This window comes from Narcine bancroftii, chromosome 4, assembly GCF_036971445.1.
Source record: "Narcine bancroftii isolate sNarBan1 chromosome 4, sNarBan1.hap1, whole genome shotgun sequence".
Classification (NCBI taxonomy): domain Eukaryota; kingdom Metazoa; phylum Chordata; class Chondrichthyes; order Torpediniformes; family Narcinidae; genus Narcine; species Narcine bancroftii.
Window position 1 is genome coordinate 163,450,544 of NC_091472.1, and position 18,543 is coordinate 163,469,086.

The window sequence follows — 18,543 nt, forward strand, 5'->3', positions numbered from 1 at the left end:
AGGGGCAGGAGCATGAGCAGGAGCAGGAGCAGGAGCAGGAGCAGGAGCAGGAGCAGGAGCAGGAGCAGGAGCAGGAGCAGGAGCAGGAGCAGGAGCATCAAAGGAGCATCAGAGGAGCATCAGAGGAACATCAGAGGAGCATCAGAGGAGCATCAGAGGAGCATCAGAGGAGCATCAGAGGAGCATCAGAGGAGCATCAGAGGAGCATCAGAGGAGCATCAGTGGAGCATCAGAGGAGGATCAGAGGAGCATCAGCGGAGCATCAGAGGAGAATCAGAGGAGCATCAGAGGAGCATCACAGAGGCATCAGAGGAGCATCAGAGGAGCATCAGAGGAGCATCAGAGGAGCATCTAAGGAGCATCAGAGGGGTATCAGAGGAGCATCAGAGGAGCATCTGAGGTGCATCAGAGGAGCATCAGAGGTGCAGGAGCAGGAGAAGCAGCAGGAGCAGGTACAGGAGCAGGAGCAGGAGCAGGAGCAGGAGCAGGAGCAGGAGCAGGAGCAGGAGCAGGAACAGGAACAGGAGCAGGAGCAGGTGCAGGAGCAGGAGCAGGAGCAGGAGCAGGAGCAGGAGCAGGAGCAGGAGCAGGAGCAGGAGCATCAGAGGAGCATCAGAGGAGCATCAGAGGAGGATCAGAGGAGCATCAGAGGAGCATCAGAGGAGCATCAGAGGAGCATCAGAGGAGCATCAGAGGAGCATCAGAGGAGCATCAGAGGAGCATCATAGGAGCATCAGAGGAGCATCAGAGGAGCATCAGAGGAGTATCAGAGGAGCATCAGAGGAGGATCAGAGGAGCATCAGAGGAGCATCAGAGGAGCCTCAGAGGAGCATCAGAGGAGCATCAGAGGAGCATCAGAGGAGCATCAGAGGAACATCAGAGGAACAGCAGAGCAGCATCACAGGAGCATCAGAGGAGCATCACAGGAGCATCAGAGGAGCATCAGAGGAGCATCAGAGGAGCATCAGAAGAGAATCAGAGGAGCCTCAGAGGTGCCTCAGAGGAGCATCAGAGGAGCATCAGAGGAGCATCAGAGGAGCATCAGAGGAGCATCAGAGGAGCATCAGAGGAGCATCAGAGGAGGATCAGAGGAGCATCAGAGGAGCATCAGAGGAGCATCAGAGGAGGATCACAGGAGCATCAGAGGAGCATCACAGGAGCATCAGGGGAGCATCAGAGGAGCATCAGAGGAGCATCAGAGGAGCATCAGAGGAGCATCAGAGGAGCATCAGAGGAGCCTCAGAGGAGCATCAGAGGAGCATCAGAGGAGCATCAGAGGAGCATCAGAGGAGCATCAGAGGAGCAGCAGAGGAGGATCAGAGGAGCATCAGAGGAGCATCAGAGGAGCATCAGAGGAGCATCAGAGGAGCATCAGAGGAGCATCAGAGGAGCATCAGAGTAGCATCAGAGGAGCATCAGAGGAGCATCAGAGGAGCATCAGAGGAGCATCAGAGGAGGATCAGAGGAGCATAAGAGGAGCATCAGAGGAGCATCAGAGGAGCATCAGAGGAGAATCAGAAGAGCATCAGATGAGCATCAGAGGAGCAGCAGAGGAGCATCAGAGGAGCATCACAGGAGCATCAGAGGAGCATCAGAGGAGCATCAGAGGAGCATCAGAGGTGGATCAGAGGAGCATCAGAGGAGCATCAGAGGAGCATCAGAGGAGCATCAGAGGAGAATAAGAGGAGCATCAGATGAGCATCAGAGGTGCAGCAGAGGAGCATCAGAGGAGCATCACAGGAGCATCAGAGGAGCATCAGAGGAGTATCAGAGGAGCATCAGAGGAGCATCAGAGGAGCATCAGAGGAGCATCAGAGGAGCATCAGAGGAGCCTCAGAGGAGCATCAGAGGAGCATCAGAGGAGCATCAGAGGAGCATCAGAGGAGGATCAGAGGAGCATCAGAGGAGCATCAGAGGAGCATCAGAGGAGCATCAGAGGAGCATCAGAGGAGAATCAGATCAGCATCAGAGGAGCAGCAGAGGAGCATCAGAGGAGCATCACAGGAGCATCAGAGGAGCATCAGAGGAGCATCAGAAGAGCATCACAGGAGCATCAGAGGAGCATCAGAGGAGCATCAGAGGAGCATCAGAGGAGCATCAGAGGAGCATCAGAGGAGCATCAGAGGAGCATCAGAGGAGCATCAGAGGAGCATCAGAGGAGCATCAGAGGAGAATCAGAGGAGCATTACAGGAGCATCACAGGAGCATCAGAGGAGCATCAGTGGAGCATCAGAGGAGGATCAGAGGATCATCAGAGGAGCATCAGAGGAGCATCAGAGGAGCATCAGAGGAGCATCAGATGAGCATCAGAGGAGCAGCAGAGGAGCATCAGAGGAGCATCACAGGAGCATCAGAGGAGCATCAGAGGAGCATCAGAGGAGCATCAGAGGTGGATCAGAGGAGCATCAGAGGAGCATCAGAGGAGCATCAGAGGAGCATCAGAGGAGAATAAGAGGAGCATCAGATGAGCATCAGAGGTGCAGCAGAGGAGCATCAGAGGAGCATCACAGGAGCATCAGAGGAGCATCAGAGGAGTATCAGAGGAGCATCAGTGGAGCATCAGAGGAGCATCAGAGGAGCATCAGAGGAGCCTCAGAGGAGCATCAGAGGAGCATCAGAGGAGCATCAGAGGAGCATCAGAGGAGGATCAGAGGAGCATCAGAGGAGCATCAGAGGAGCATCAGAGGAGCATCAGAGGAGCATCAGAGGAGAATCAGATCAGCATCAGAGGAGCAGCAGAGGAGCATCAGAGGAGCATCACAGGAGCATCAGAGGAGCATCAGAGGAGCATCAGAAGAGCATCACAGGAGCATCAGAGGAGCATCAGAGGAGCATCAGAGGAGCATCAGAGGAGCATCAGAGGAGCATCAGAGGAGCATCAGAGGACCATCAGAGGAGCATCAGAGGAGAATCAGAGGAGCATTACAGGAGCATCACAGGAGCATCAGAGGAGCATCAGTGGAGCATCAGAGGAGGATCAGAGGATCATCAGAGGAGCATCAGAGGAGCATCAGAGGAGCATCAGCGGAGCATCAGAGGAGAATCAGAGGAGCATCAGAGGAGCATCACAGAGGCATCAGAGGAGCATCAGAGGAGCATCAGAGGAGCATCAGAGGAGCATCTAAGGAGCATCAGAGGAGTATCAGAGGAGCATCAGAGGAGCATCAGAGGTGCATCAGAGGAGCATCAGAGGTGCAGGAGCAGGAGCAGCAGCAGGAGCAGGAACAGGAGCAGGAGCAGGAGCAGGAGCAGGAGCAGGAGCAGGAGCAGGAGCAGGAGCAGGAGCAGGAGCAGGAGCAGGGGCAGGAGCATGAGCAGGAGCAGGAGCAGGAGCAGGAGCAGGAGCAGGAGCAGGAGCAGGAGCAGGAGCAGGAGCAGGAGCAGGAGCAGGAGCAGGAGCAGGAGCATCAAAGGAGTATCAGAGGAGCATCAGAGGAACATCAGAGGAGCATCAGAGGAGCATCAGAGGAGCATCAGAGGAGCATCAGAGGAGCATCAGAGGAGCATCAGAGGAGCATCAGAGGAGAATCAGAGGAGCATTACAGGAGCATCACAGGAGCATCAGAGGAGCATCAGTGGAGCATCAGAGGAGGATCAGAGGATCATCAGAGGAGCATCAGAGGAGCATCAGAGGAGCATCAGCGGAGCATCAGAGGAGAATCAGAGGAGCATCAGAGGAGCATCACAGAGGCATCAGAGGAGCATCAGAGGAGCATCAGAGGAGCATCAGAGGAGCATCTAAGGAGCATCAGAGGAGTATCAGAGGAGCATCAGAGGAGCATCAGAGGTGCATCAGAGGAGCATCAGAGGTGCAGGAGCAGGAGCAGCAGCAGGAGCAGGAGCAGGAGCAGGAGCAGGAGCAGGAGCAGGAGCAGGAGCAGGAGCAGGAGCAGGAGCAGGAGCAGGAGCAGGAGCAGGAGCATCAGAGGAGCATCAGAGGAGCATCAGAGGAGCATCAGAGGAGCATCAGAGGAGCATCAGAGGAGGATCAGAGGAGCATCAGAGGAGCATCAGAGGAGCATCAGAGGAGCATCAGAGGAGCATCAGAGGAGCATCAGAGGAGCATCAGAGGAGCATCAGAGGAGCATCATAGGAGCATCAGAGGAGCATCAGAGGAGCATCAGAGGAGTATCAGAGGAGCATCAGAGGAGGATCAGAGGAGCATCAGAGGAGCATCAGAGGAGCCTCAGAGGAGCATCAGAGGAGCATCAGAGGAGCATCAGAGGAGCATCAGAGGAACATCAGAGGAACAGCAGAGGAGCATCACAGGAGCATCAGAGGAGCATCACAGGAGCATCAGAGGAGCATCAGAGGAGCATCAGAGGAGCATCAGAAGAGAATCAGAGGAGCCTCAGAGGTGCCTCAGAGGAGCATCAGAGGAGCATCAGAGGAGCATCAGAGGAGCATCAGAGGAGCATCAGAGGAGCATCAGAGGAGCATCAGAGGAGGATCAGAGGAGCATCAGAGGAGCATCAGAGGAGCATCAGAGGAGGATCACAGGAGCATCAGAGGAGCATCACAGGAGCATCACAGGAGCATCAGAGGAGCATCAGAGGAGCATCAGAGGAGGATCAGAGGAGCATCAGAGGAGCATCAGAGGAGCCTCAGAGGAGCATCAGAGGAGCATCAGAGGAGCATCAGAGGAGCATCAGAGGAGCAGCAGAGGAGGATCAGAGGAGCATCAGAGGAGCATCAGAGGAGCATCAGAGGAGCATCAGAGGAGCATCAGAGGAGCATCAGAGGAGCATCAGAGTAGCATCAGAGGAGCATCAGAGGAGCATCAGAGGAGCATCAGAGGAGCATCAGAGGAGGATCAGAGGAGCATAAGAGGAGCATCAGAGGAGCATCAGAGGAGCATCAGAGGAGAATCAGAGGAGCATCAGATGAGCATCAGAGGAGCAGCAGAGGAGCATCAGAGGAGCATCACAGGAGCATCAGAGGAGCATCAGAGGAGCATCAGAGGTGGATCAGAGGAGCATCAGAGGAGCATCAGAGGAGCATCAGAGGAGCATCAGAGGAGAATCAGAGGAGCATCAGATGAGCATCAGAGGAGCAGCAGAGGAGTATCAGAGGAGCATCACAGGAGCATCAGAGGAGCATCAGAGGAGTATCAGAGGAGCATCAGAGGAGCATCAGAGGAGCATCAGAGGAGCATCAGAGGAGCCTCAGAGGAGCATCAGAGGAGCATCAGAGGAGCATCAGAGGAGCATCAGAGGAGGATCAGAGGAGCATCAGAGGAGCATCAGAGGAGCATCAGAGGAGCATCAGAGGAGCATCAGAGGAGAATCAGATCAGCATCAGAGGAGCAGCAGAGGAGCATCAGAGGAGCATCACAGGAGCATCAGAGGAGCATCAGAGGAGCATCAGAGGAGCATCACAGGAGCATCAGAGGAGCATCAGAGGAGCATCAGAGGAGCATCAGAGGAGCATCTGAGGAGCATCAGAGGAGTATCAGAGGAGCATCAGAGGAGCATCAGAGGTGCAGGAGCAGGAGTAGGAGCATCAGAGGAGCATCAGAGGAGCATCAGAGGAGCATCAGAGGAGCATCAGAGGAGCATCAGAGGAGCAGGAGCAGGAGCAGGAGCAGGAGCAGGAGCAGGAGCAGGAGCAGGAGCAGGAGCATCAGAGGAGCATCAGAGGAGCATCAGAGGAGCATCAGAGGAGCATCAGTGGAGCATCAGAGGAGGATCAGAGGAGCATCAGAGGAGCATCAGAGGAGCATCAGAGGAGCATCAGAGGAGCATCAGAGGAGCATCAGAGGAGCATCAGAGGAGCATCAGAGGAGGATCAGAGGAGCATCAGAGGAGCATCAGAGGAGCATCAGAGGAGCATCAGAGGAGCATCAGAGGAGCATCAGAGGAGCATCAGAGGAGGATCAGAGGAGCATCAGAGAAGCATCCGAGGAGCATCAGAAAAGCATCAGAGGAGCATCAGAGGAGCATCAGAGGTGCATCAGAGGAGCATCACAGGAGCATCAGAGGAGCATCAGAGGAGCATCAGAGGAGCATCAGAGGAGCATCAGAGGAGCATCAGAGGAGCATCAGAGGAGCATCAGAGGAGAATCAGAGGAGCATTACAGGAGCATCACAGGAGCATCAGAGGAGCATCAGTGGAGCATCAGAGGAGGATCAGAGGATCATCAGAGGAGCATCAGAGGAGCATCAGAGGAGCATCAGCGGAGCATCAGAGGAGAATCAGAGGAGCATCAGAGGAGCATCACAGAGGCATCAGAGGAGCATCAGAGGAGCATCAGAGGAGCATCAGAGGAGCATCTAAGGAGCATCAGAGGAGTATCAGAGGAGCATCAGAGGAGCATCAGAGGTGCATCAGAGGAGCATCAGAGGTGCAGGAGCAGGAGCAGCAGCAGGAGCAGGAACAGGAGCAGGAGCAGGAGCAGGAGCAGGAGCAGGAGCAGGAGCAGGAGCAGGAGCAGGAGCAGGAGCAGGGGCAGGAGCATGAGCAGGAGCAGGAGCAGGAGCAGGAGCAGGAGCAGGAGCAGGAGCAGGAGCAGGAGCAGGAGCAGGAGCAGGAGCAGGAGCAGGAGCATCAAAGGAGTATCAGAGGAGCATCAGAGGAACATCAGAGGAGCATCAGAGGAGCATCAGAGGAGCATCAGAGGAGCATCAGAGGAGCATCAGAGGAGCATCAGAGGACCATCAGAGGAGAATCAGAGGAGCATTACAGGAGCATCACAGGAGCATCAGAGGAGCATCAGTGGAGCATCAGAGGAGGATCAGAGGATCATCAGAGGAGCATCAGAGGAGCATCAGAGGAGCATCAGCGGAGCATCAGAGGAGAATCAGAGGAGCATCAGAGGAGCATCACAGAGGCATCAGAGGAGCATCAGAGGAGCATCAGAGGAGCATCAGAGGAGCATCTAAGGAGCATCAGAGGAGTATCAGAGGAGCATCAGAGGAGCATCAGAGGTGCATCAGAGGAGCATCAGAGGTGCAGGAGCAGGAGCAGCAGCAGGAGCAGGAACAGGAGCAGGAGCAGGAGCAGGAGCAGGAGCAGGAGCAGGAGCAGGAGCAGGAGCAGGAGCAGGAGCAGGAGCAGGAGCAGGAGCATCAGAGGAGCATCAGAGGAGCATCAGAGGAGCATCAGAGGAGCATCAGAGGAGCATCAGAGGAGGATCAGAGGAGCATCAGAGGAGCATCAGAGGAGCATCAGAGGAGCATCAGAGGAGCATCAGAGGAGCATCAGAGGAGCATCAGAGGAGCATCATAGGAGCATCAGAGGAGCATCAGAGGAGCATCAGAGGAGTATCAGAGGAGCATCAGAGGAGGATCAGAGGAGCATCAGAGGAGCATCAGAGGAGCCTCAGAGGATCATCAGAGGAGCATCAGAGGAGCATCAGAGGAGCATCAGAGGAACATCAGAGGAACAGCAGAGGAGCATCACAGGAGCATCAGAGGAGCATCACAGGAGCATCAGAGGAGCATCAGAGGAGCATCAGAGGAGCATCAGAAGAGAATCAGAGGAGCCTCAGAGGTGCCTCAGAGGAGCATCAGAGGAGCATCAGAGGAGCATCAGAGGAGCATCAGAGGAGCATCAGAGGAGCATCAGAGGAGCATCAGAGGAGGATCAGAGGAGCATCAGAGGAGCATCAGAGGAGCATCAGAGGAGGATCACAGGAGCATCAGAGGAGCATCACAGGAGCATCAGAGGAGCATCAGAGGAGCATCAGAGGAGCATCAGAGGAGGATCAGAGGAGCATCAGAGGAGCATCAGAGGAGCCTCAGAGGAGCATCAGAGGAGCATCAGAGGAGCATCAGAGGAGCATCAGAGGAGCAGCAGAGGAGGATCAGAGGAGCATCAGAGGAGCATCAGAGGAGCATAAGAGGAGCATCAGAGGAGCATCAGAGGAGCATCAGAGGAGCATCAGAGGAGCATCAGAGTAGCATCAGAGGAGCATCAGAGGAGCATCAGAGGAGCATCAGAGGAGCATCAGAGGAGGATCAGAGGAGCATAAGAGGAGCATCAGAGGAGCATCAGAGGAGCATCAGAGGAGAATCAGAGGAGCATCAGATGAGCATCAGAGGAGCAGCAGAGGAGCATCAGAGGAGCATCACAGGAGCATCAGAGGAGCATCAGAGGAGCATCAGAGGTGGATCAGAGGAGCATCAGAGGAGCATCAGAGGAGCATCAGAGGAGCATCAGAGGAGAATCAGAGGAGCATCAGATGAGCATCAGAGGAGCAGCAGAGGAGTATCAGAGGAGCATCACAGGAGCATCAGAGGAGCATCAGAGGAGTATCAGAGGAGCATCAGAGGAGCATCAGAGGAGCATCAGAGGAGCATCAGAGGAGCATCAGAGGAGCCTCAGAGGAGCATCAGAGGAGCATCAGAGGAGCATCAGAGGAGCATCAGAGGAGGATCAGAGGAGCATCAGAGGAGCATCAGAGGAGCATCAGAGGAGCATCAGAGGAGCATCAGAGGAGAATCAGATCAGCATCAGAGGAGCAGCAGAGGAGCATCAGAGGAGCATCACAGGAGCATCAGAGGAGCATCAGAGGAGCATCAGAGGAGCATCACAGGAGCATCAGAGGAGCATCAGAGGAGCATCAGAGGAGCATCAGAGGAGCATCAGAGGAGCATCAGAGGAGCCTCAGAGGAGCATCAGAGGAGCATCAGAGGAGCATCAGAGGAGCATCAGAGGAGGATCAGAGGAGCATCAGAGGAGCATCTGAGGAGCAGGAGCAGGAGCAGGAGCAGGAGCAGGAGCAGGAGCAGGAGCATCAGAGGTCATCAGAGGAGCATCAGAGGAGCAGGAGCAGGAGCAGGAGCATCAGAGGAGCATCAGAGGAGCATCAGAGGAGCGTCAGAGGATCATCAGAGGAGCATCAGAGGAGCATCAGAGGAGCATCAGAGGAGCATCAGAGGAGCATCAGTGGAGCATCAGTGGAGCATCAGAGGAGGATCAGAGGAGCATCAGAGGAGCATCAGAGGAGCATCAGAGGAGCATCAGAGGAGCATCAGAGGAGCATCAGAGGAGCATCAGAGGAGCAGGAGCAGGAGCAGGAGCAGGAGCAGGAGCAGGAGCAGGAGCAGGAGCAGGAGCAGGGGCAGGAGCATGAGCAGGAGCAGGAGCAGGAGCAGGAGCAGGAGCAGGAGCAGGAGCAGGATCAGGAGCAGGAGCAGGAGCAGGAGCAGGTGCAGGAGCAGGAGCATCAAAGGAGTATCAGAGGAGCATCAGAGGAACATCAGAGGAGCATCAGAGGAGCATCAGAGGAGCATCAGAGGAGCATCAGAGGAGCATCAGAGGAGCATCAGAGGAGCATCAGAGGAGAATCAGAGGAGCATTACAGGAGCATCACAGGAGCATCAGAGGAGCATCAGTGGAGCATCAGAGGAGGATCAGAGGATCATCAGAGGAGCATCAGAGGAGCATCAGAGGAGCATCAGCGGAGCATCAGAGGAGAATCAGAGGAGCATCAGAGGAGCATCAGAGGAGCAGCAGAGGAGCATCAGAGGAGCATCAGAGGAGCATCAGAGGAGCATCAGAGGAGCATCAGAGTAGCATCAGAGGAGCATCAGAGGAGCATCAGTGGAGCATCAGAGGAGCATCAGAGGAGGATCAGAGGAGCATAAGAGGAGCATCAGAGGAGCATCAGAGGAGCATCAGAGGAGAATCAGAGGAGCATCAGATGAGCATCAGAGGAGCAGCAGAGGAGCATCAGAGGAGCATCACAGGAGCATCAGAGGAGCATCAGAGGAGCATCAGAGGAGCATCAGAGGTGGATCAGAGGAGCATCAGAGGAGCATCAGAGGAGCATCAGAGGAGCATCAGAGGAGAATCAGAGGAGCATCAGATGAGCATCAGAGGAGCAGCAGAGGAGCATCAGAGGAGCATCACAGGAGCATCAGAGGAGCATCAGAGGAGTATCAGAGGAGCATCAGAGGAGCATCAGAGGAGCATCAGAGGAGCATCAGAGGAGCCTCAGAGGAGCATCAGAGGAGCATCAGAGGAGCATCAGAGGAGCATCAGAGGAGGATCAGAGGAGCATCAGAGGAGCATCAGAGGAGCATCAGAGGAGCATCAGAGGAGTATCAGAGGAGAATCAGATCAGCATCAGAGGAGCAGCAGAGGAGCATCAGAGGAGCATCACAGGAGCATCAGAGGAGCATCAGAGGAGCATCAGAGGAGCATCACAGGAGCATCAGAGGAGCATCAGAGGAGCATCAGAGGAGCATCAGAGGAGCATCAGAGGAGCCTCAGAGGAGCATCAGAGGAGCATCAGAGGAGCATCAGAGGAGCATCAGAGGAGGATCAGAGGAGCATCAGAGGAGCATCAGAGGAGCAGGAGCAGGAGCAGGAGCAGGAGCAGGAGCAGGAGCATCAGAGGTCATTAGAGGAGCATCAGAGGAGCAGGAGCAGGAGCAGGAGCATCAGAGGAGCATCAGAGGAGCATCGGAGGAGCGTCAGAGGAGCATCAGTGGAGCATCAGAGGAGCATCAGAGGAGCATCAGAGGAGCATCAGACGAGCATCAGTGGAGCATCAGAGGAGCATCAGTGGAGCATCAGAGGAGGATCAGAGGAGCATCAGAGGAGCATCAGAGGAGCATCAGAGGAGCATCAGAGGAGCATCAGAGGAGCATCAGAGGAGCATCAGAGGAGCAGGAGCAGGAGCAGGAGCAGGAGCAGGAGCAGGAGCAGGAGCAGGAGCATCAGAGGAGCATCAGAGGAGCATCAGAGGAGCATCAGAGGAGCATCAGTGGAGCATCAGAGGAGGATCAGAGGAGCATCAGAGGAGCATCAGAGGAGCATCAGAGGAGCATCAGAGGAGCATCAGAGGAGCATCAGAGGAGCATCAGAGGAGGATCAGAGGAGCATCAGAGGAGCATCAGAGGAGCATCAGAGGAGCATCAGAGGAGCATCAGAGGAGCATCAGAGGAGCATCAGAGGAGGATCAGAGGAGCATCAGAGGAGCATCAGAGGAGCATCAGAGGAGCATCAGAGGAGCATCAGAGGAGCATCTGAGGAGAATCAGAGGAGTATCAGAGGAGCATCAGAGGAGCATCTGAGGAGCATCAGAGGAGTATCAGAGGAGCATCAGAGGAGCATCAGAGGTGCATCAGAGGAGCATCAGAGGAGCATCAGAGGAGCATCAGAGGAGCATCAGAGGAGCATCTGAGGAGCATCAGAGGAGTATAAGAGGAGCATCAGAGGAGCATCAGAGGAGCATCAGAGGAGCATCTGAGGAGCATCAGAGGAGTATCAGAGGAGCATCAGAGGAGCATCAGAGGTGCATCAGAGGAGCATCAGAGGTGCAGGAGCAGGAGCAGGAGCAGGAACAGGAGCAGGAGCAGGAGCAGGAGCAGGAGCAGGAGCAGGAGCAGGAGCAGGAGCAGGAGCAGGAGCAGGAGCAGGAGCAGGAGCAGGAGCAGGAGCAGGAGCAGGAGCAGGAGCAGGAGCAGGAGCAGGAGCAGGAGCAGGAGCAGGAGCAGGAGCATCAGAGTAGCATCAGAGGAGCATCAGAGGAGCCTCAGAGGAGCATCAGAGGAGCATCAGAGGAGCATCAGAGGAGCAGCACAGGAGCATCAGAGGAGGATCACAGGAGCATCAGAGGAGCATCAGAGGAGCATCAGAGGAGAATCAGAGGAGCATCAGAGGAGCATCAGAGGAGCCTCAGAGGAGCATCAGAGGAGCATCAGAGGAGCATCAGAGGAGCATCAGAGGAGCATCAGAGGAGCATCAGAGGAGCATCAGAGGAGCATCAGAGGAGCATCAGAGGAGCATCAGAGGAGCATCAGAGGAGCATCAGAGGAGCATCAGAGGAGCATCAGAGGAGCATCATAGGAGCATCAGAGGAGCCTCAGAGGAGCATCAGAGGAGCATCAGAGGAGCATCAGAGGAGCATCAGAGGAGCATCAGAGGAGCATCAGAGGAGCCTCAGAGGATCCTCAGATGAGCCTCAGAGGAGCATCAGAGGAGCATCAGAGGAGCATCAGAGGAGCATCAGAGGAGCATCAGAAGAGCATCAGTGGAGCATCAGAGGAGCATCAGAGGAGCATCAGGGGAGCATCAGAGGAGCAACAGAGGAGCATCAGAGGAGCATCAGAGGAGCATCAGAGGAGCATCAGAGGAGCATCAGAGGAACATCAGTGGAGCATCAGAGGAGCATCAGAGGAGCTTCAGAGGAGCAGGAGCAGGAGCAGGAGCAGGAGCAGGAGCAGGAGCAGGAGCAGGAGCAGGAGCATCAGAGGAGCATCAGATGAGCAGGAGCAGGAGCAGGAGCAGGAGCAGGAGCATGAGCAGGAGCAGGAGCAGGAGCAGGAGCAGGAGCATCAGAGGATCATTGGAAGAGCATCAGAGGAGCATCAGAGGAGCATCAGAGGAGCATCAGAGGAGCATCAGAGGAGGATCAGAGGAGCATCAGAGGAGCATCAGAGGAGCATCAGAGGAGCATCAGAGGAGCATCAGAGGAGCTTCAGAGGAGCATCAGAGGAGCTTCAGAGGAGCATCAGATGAGCATCAGAGGAGCATCAGAGGAGCATCAGAGGAGCATCAGAGGAGGATCAGAGGAGCATCAGAGGAGCATCAGAGGAGCCTCAGAGGAGCATCAGAGGAGCATCAGAGGAGCATCAGAGGAGCATCAGAGGAGCATCAGAGGAGCATCAGACGAGCATCAGAGGAGGATCAGAGGAGCATCAGAGGTGCATCAGAGGAGCCTCAGAGGAGCATCAGAGGAGCAGCAGAGGAGCATCAGAGGAGAATCACAGGAGCATCAGAGGAGCATCACAGGAGCATCAGAGGAGCATCAGAGGAGCATCAAAGGAGCATCAGAGGAGCATCAGAGGAGAATCAGATCAGCATCAGAGGAGCATCAGAGGAGCATCAGAGGAGCATCACAGGAGCATCAGAGGAGCATCAGAGGAGCATCAGAAGAGCATCACAGGAGCATCAGAGGACCATCAGAGGAGCATCAGAGGAGCATCAGAGGAGCATCAGAGGAGAATCAGAGGAGCATCAGAGGAGCATCAGAGGAGCATCATAGGAGCATCAGAGGAGCATCAGAGGAGAATCAGAGGAGCATTACAGGAGCATCACAGGAGCATCAGAGGAGCATCAGTGGAGCATCAGAGGAGGATCAGAGGATCATCAGAGGAGCATCAGAGGAGCATCAGAGGAGCATCAGCGGAGCATCAGAGGAGAATCAGAGGAGCATCAGAGGAGCATCACAGAGGCATCAGAGGAGCATCAGAGGACCATCAGAGGAGCATCAGAGGAGCATCTAAGGAGCATCAGAGGAGTATCAGAGGAGCATCAGAGGAGCATCAGAGGTGCATCAGAGGAGCATCAGAGGTGCAGGAGCAGGAGCAGCAGCAGGAGCAGGAACAGGAGCAGGAGCAGGAGCAGGAGCAGGAGCAGGAGCAGGAGCAGGAGCAGGAGCAGGAGCAGGAGCAGGGGCAGGAGCATGAGCAGGAGCAGGAGCAGGAGCAGGAGCAGGAGCAGGAGCAGGAGCAGGATCAGGAGCAGGAGCAGGAGCAGGAGCAGGTGCAGGAGCAGGAGCATCAAAGGAGTATCAGAGGAGCATCAGAGGAACATCAGAGGAGCATCAGAGGAGCATCAGAGGAGCATCAGAGGAGCATCAGAGGAGCATCAGAGGAGCATCAGAGGAGCATCAGAGGAGAATCAGAGGAGCATTACAGGAGCATCACAGGAGCATCAGAGGAGCATCAGTGGAGCATCAGAGGAGGATCAGAGGATCATCAGAGGAGTATCAGAGGAGCATCAGAGGAGCATCAGCGGAGCATCAGAGGAGAATCAGAGGAGCATCAGAGGAGCATCAGAGGAGCAGCAGAGGAGCATCAGAGGAGCATCAGAGGAGCATCAGAGGAGCATCAGAGGAGCATCAGAGGAGCATCAGAGGAGCATCAGAGGAGCATCAGAGTAGCATCAGAGGAGCATCAGAGGAGCATCAGTGGAGCATCAGAGGAGCATCAGAGGAGGATCAGAGGAGCATCAGAGGAGCATCAGAGGAGCATCAGAGGAGCATCAGAGGAGCATCAGAGGAGCATCAGAGGAGCATCAGAGGAGCAGGAGCAGGAGCAGGAGCAGGAGCAGGAGCAGGAGCAGGAGCAGGAGCAGGAGCAGGAGCATCAGAGGAGCATCAGAGGAGCATCAGAGGAGCATCAGAGGAGCATCAGTGGAGCATCAGAGGAGGATCAGAGGAGCATCAGAGGAGCATCAGAGGAGCATCAGAGGAGCATCAGAGGAGCATCAGAGGAACATCAGAGGAGCATCAGAGGAGCATCAGAGGAGCATCAGAGGAGCATCAGAGGAGCATCAGAGGAGCATCAGAGAAGGATCAGAGGAGCATCAGAGAAGCATCCGAGGAGCATCAGAAAAGCATCAGAGGAGCATCAGAGGAGCATCTGAGGAGCATCAGAGGAGTATCAGAGGAGCATCAGAGGAGCATCTGAGGAGCATCAGAGGAGTATCAGAGGAGCATCAGAGGAGCATCAGAGGTGCATCAGAGGAGCATCAGAGGTGCATCAGAGGAGCATCAGAGGAGCATCAGAGGAGCATCAGAGGAGCATCAGAGGAGCATCTGAGGAGCATCAGAGGAGTATAAGAGGAGCATCAGAGGAGCATCAGAGGAGCATCAGAAGAGCATCTGAGGAGCATCAGGAGGAGCATCAGAGGAGCATCAGAGGTGCATCAGAGGAGCATCAGAGGTGCAGGAGCAGGAGCAGGAGCAGGAACAGGAGCAGGAGCAGGAGCAGGAGCAGGAGCAGGAGCAGGAGCAGGAGCAGGAGCAGGAGCAGGGGCAGGAGCAGGAGCAGGAGCAGGAGCAGGAGCAGGAGCAGGAGCAGGAGCAGGAGCAGGAGCAGGAGCAGGAGCAGGAGCAGGAGCAGGAGCATCAGAGGAGCATCAGAGGAGCATCAGAGGAGCCTCAGAGGAGCATCAGAGGAGCATCAGATGAGCATCAGAGGAGCAGCACAGGAGCATCAGAGGAGGATCACAGGAGCATCAGAGGAGCATCAGAGGAGCATCAGAGGAGCATCAGAGGAGCATCAGAGGAGCATCAGAGGAGCGTCAGAGGAGCATCAGAGGAGCATCAGAGGAGTATCAGAGGAGCATCAGATGAGCATCAGAGGAGCATCAGAGGAGCATCAGAGGAGCATCAGAGGAGCATCAGAAGAGCATCAGAGGAGCATCAGAGGAGCATCAGAGGAGCATCAGAGGAGCATCAGAGGAGCATCAGAGGAGCCTCAGAGGAGCATCAGAGGAGCATCAGAGGAGCATCAGAGGAGCATCAGAGGAGCATCAGAGGAGCATCAGAGGAGCCTCAGAGGATCCTCAGATGAGCCTCAGAGGAGCATCAGAGGAGCATCAGAGGAGCATCAGAGGAGCATCAGAGGAGCATCAGAAGAGCATCAGTGGAGCATCAGAGGAGCATCAGAGGAGCATCAGGGGAGCATCAGAGGAGCAACAGAGGAGCATCAGAGGAGCATCAGAGGAGCATCAGAGGAGCATCAGAGGAGCATCAGAGGAACATCAGTGGAGCATCAGAGGAGCATCAGAGGAGCATCAGAGGAGCAGGAGCAGGAGCAGGAGCAGGAGCAGGAGCAGGAGCAGGAGCAGGAGCAGGAGCAGGAGCATCAGAGGAGCATCAGATGAGCAGGAGCAGGAGCAGGAGCAGGAGCAGGAGCATGAGCAGGAGCAGGAGCAGGAGCAGGAGCAGGAGCATCAGAGGATCATAGGAAGAGCATCAGAGGAGCATCAGAGGAGCATCAGAGGAGCATCAGAGGAGCATCAGAGGAGCATCAGAGGAGGATCAGAGGAGCATCAGAGGAGCATCAGAGGAGCATCAGAGGAGCATCAGAGGAGCATCAGAGGAGCTTCAGAGGAGCATCAGAGGAGCTTCAGAGGAGCATCAGAGGAGCATCAGAGGAGCATCAGAGGAGCATCAGAGGAGCATCAGAGGAGGATCAGAGGAGCATCAGAGGAGCATCAGAGGAGCCTCAGAGGAGCATCAGAGGAGCATCAGAGGAGCATCAGAGGAGCATCAGAGGAGCATCAGAGGAGCATCAGACGAGCATCAGAGGAGGATCAGAGGTGCATCAGAGGAGCCTCAGAGGAGCATCAGAGGAGCAGCAGAGGAGCATCAGAGGAGAATCACAGGAGCATCAGAGGAGCATCACAGGAGCATCAGAGGAGCATCAGAGGAGCATCAGAGGAGCATCAGAGGAGCATCAGAGGAGAATCAGATCAGCATCAGAGGAGCATCAGAGGAGCATCAGAGGAGCATCACAGGAGCATCAGAGGAGCATCAGAGGAGCATCAGAAGAGCATCACAGGAGCATCAGAGGACCATCAGAGGAGCATTAGAGGAGCATCAGAGGAGCATCAGAGGAGCATCAGAGGAGCATCAGAGGAGCATCAGAGGAGCATCAGAGGAGCATCAGAGGAGCATCAGAGGAGAATCAGAGGAGCATTACAGGAGCATCACAGGAGCATCAGAGGAGCATCAGTGGAGCATCAGAGGAGGATCAGAGGATCATCAGAGGAGCATCAGAGGAGCATCAGAGGAGCATCAGCGGAGCATCAGAGGAGAATCAGAGGAGCATCAGAGGAGCATCACAGAGGCATCAGAGGAGCATCAGAGGACCATCAGAGGAGCATCAGAGGAGCATCTAAGGAGCATCAGAGGAGTATCAGAGGAGCATCAGAGTAGCATCAGAGGTGCATCAGAGGAGCATCAGAGGTGCAGGAGCAGGAGCAGCAGCAGGAGCAGGAACAGGAGCAGGAGCAGGAGCAGGAGCAGGAGCAGGAGCAGGAGCAGGAGCAGGAGCAGGAGCAGGAGCAGGAGCAGGGGCAGGAGCATGAGCAGGAGCAGGAGCAGGAGCAGGAGCAGGAGCAGGAGCAGGAGCAGGAGCAGGATCAGGAGCAGGAGCAGGAGCAGGAGCAGGTGCAGGAGCAGGAGCATCAAAGGAGTATCAGAGGAGCATCAGAGGAACATCAGAGGAGCATCAGAGGAGCATCAGAGGAGCATCAGAGGAGCATCAGAGGAGCATCAGAGGAGCATCAGAGGAGCATCAGAGGAGAATCAGAGGAGCATTACAGGAGCATCACAGGAGCATCAGTGGAGCATCAGAGGAGGATCAGAGGATCATCAGAGGAGCATCAGAGGAGCATCAGAGGAGCATCAGCGGAGCATCAGAGGAGAATCAGAGGAGCATCAGAGGAGCATCAGAGGAGCAGCAGAGGAGCATCAGAGGAGCATCAGAGGAGCATCAGAGGAGCATCAGAGGAGCATCAGAGTAGCATCAGAGGAGCATCAGAGGAGCATCAGTGGAACATCAGAGGAGCATCAGAGGAGGATCAGAGGAGCATAAGAGGAGCATCAGAGGAGCATCAGAGGAGCATCAGAGGAGAATCAGAGGAGCATCAGATGAGCATCAGAGGAGCAGCAGAGGAGCATCAGAGGAGCATCACAGGAGCATCAGAGGAGCATCAGAGGAGCATCAGAGGAGCATCAGAGGTGGATCAGAGGAGCATCAGAGGAGCATCAGAGGAGCATCAGAGGAGCATCAGAGGAGAATCAGAGGAGCATCAGATGAGCATCAGAGGAGCAGCAGAGGAGCATCAGAGGAGCATCACAGGAGCATCAGAGGAGCATCAGAGGAGTATCAGAGGAGCATCAGAGGAGCATCAGAGGAGCATCAGAGGAGCATCAGAGGAGCATCAGAGGAGCCTCAGAGGAGCATCAGAGGAGCATCAGAGGAGCATCAGAGGAGCATCAGAGGAGGATCAGAGGAGCATCAGAGGAGCATCAGAGGAGCATCAGAGGAGCATCAGAGGAGTATCAGAGGAGAATCAGATCAGCATCAGAGGAGCAGCAGAGGAGCATCAGAGGAGCATCACAGGAGCATCAGAGGAGCATCAGAGGAGCATCAGAGGAGCATCACAGGAGCATCAGAGGAGCATCAGAGGAGCATCAGAGGAGCATCAGAGGAGCATCAGAGGAGCCTCAGAGGAGCATCAGAGGAGCATCAGAGGAGCATCAGAGGAGCATCAGAGGAGGATCAGAGGAGCATCAGAGGAGCATCAGAGGAGCAGGAGCAGGAGCAGGAGCAGGAGCAGGAGCAGGAGCATCAGAGGTCATTAGAGGAGCATCAGAGGAGCAGGAGCAGGAGCAGGAGCATCAGAGGAGCATCAGAGGAGCATCGGAGGAGCGTCAGAGGAGCATCAGTGGAGCATCAGAGGAGCATCAGAGGAGCATCAGAGGAGCATCAGACGAGCATCAGTGGAGCATCAGAGGAGCATCAGTGGAGCATCAGAGGAGGATCAGAGGAGCATCAGAGGAGCATCAGAGGAGCATCAGAGGAGCATCAGAGGAGCATCAGAGGAGCATCAGAGGAGCATCAGAGGAGCAGGAGCAGGAGCAGGAGCAGGAGCAGGAGCAGGAGCAGGAGCAGGAGCATCAGAGGAGCATCAGAGGAGCATCAGAGGAGCATCAGAGGAGCATCAGTGGAGCATCAGAGGAGGATCAGAGGAGCATCAGAGGAGCATCAGAGGAGCATCAGAGGAGCA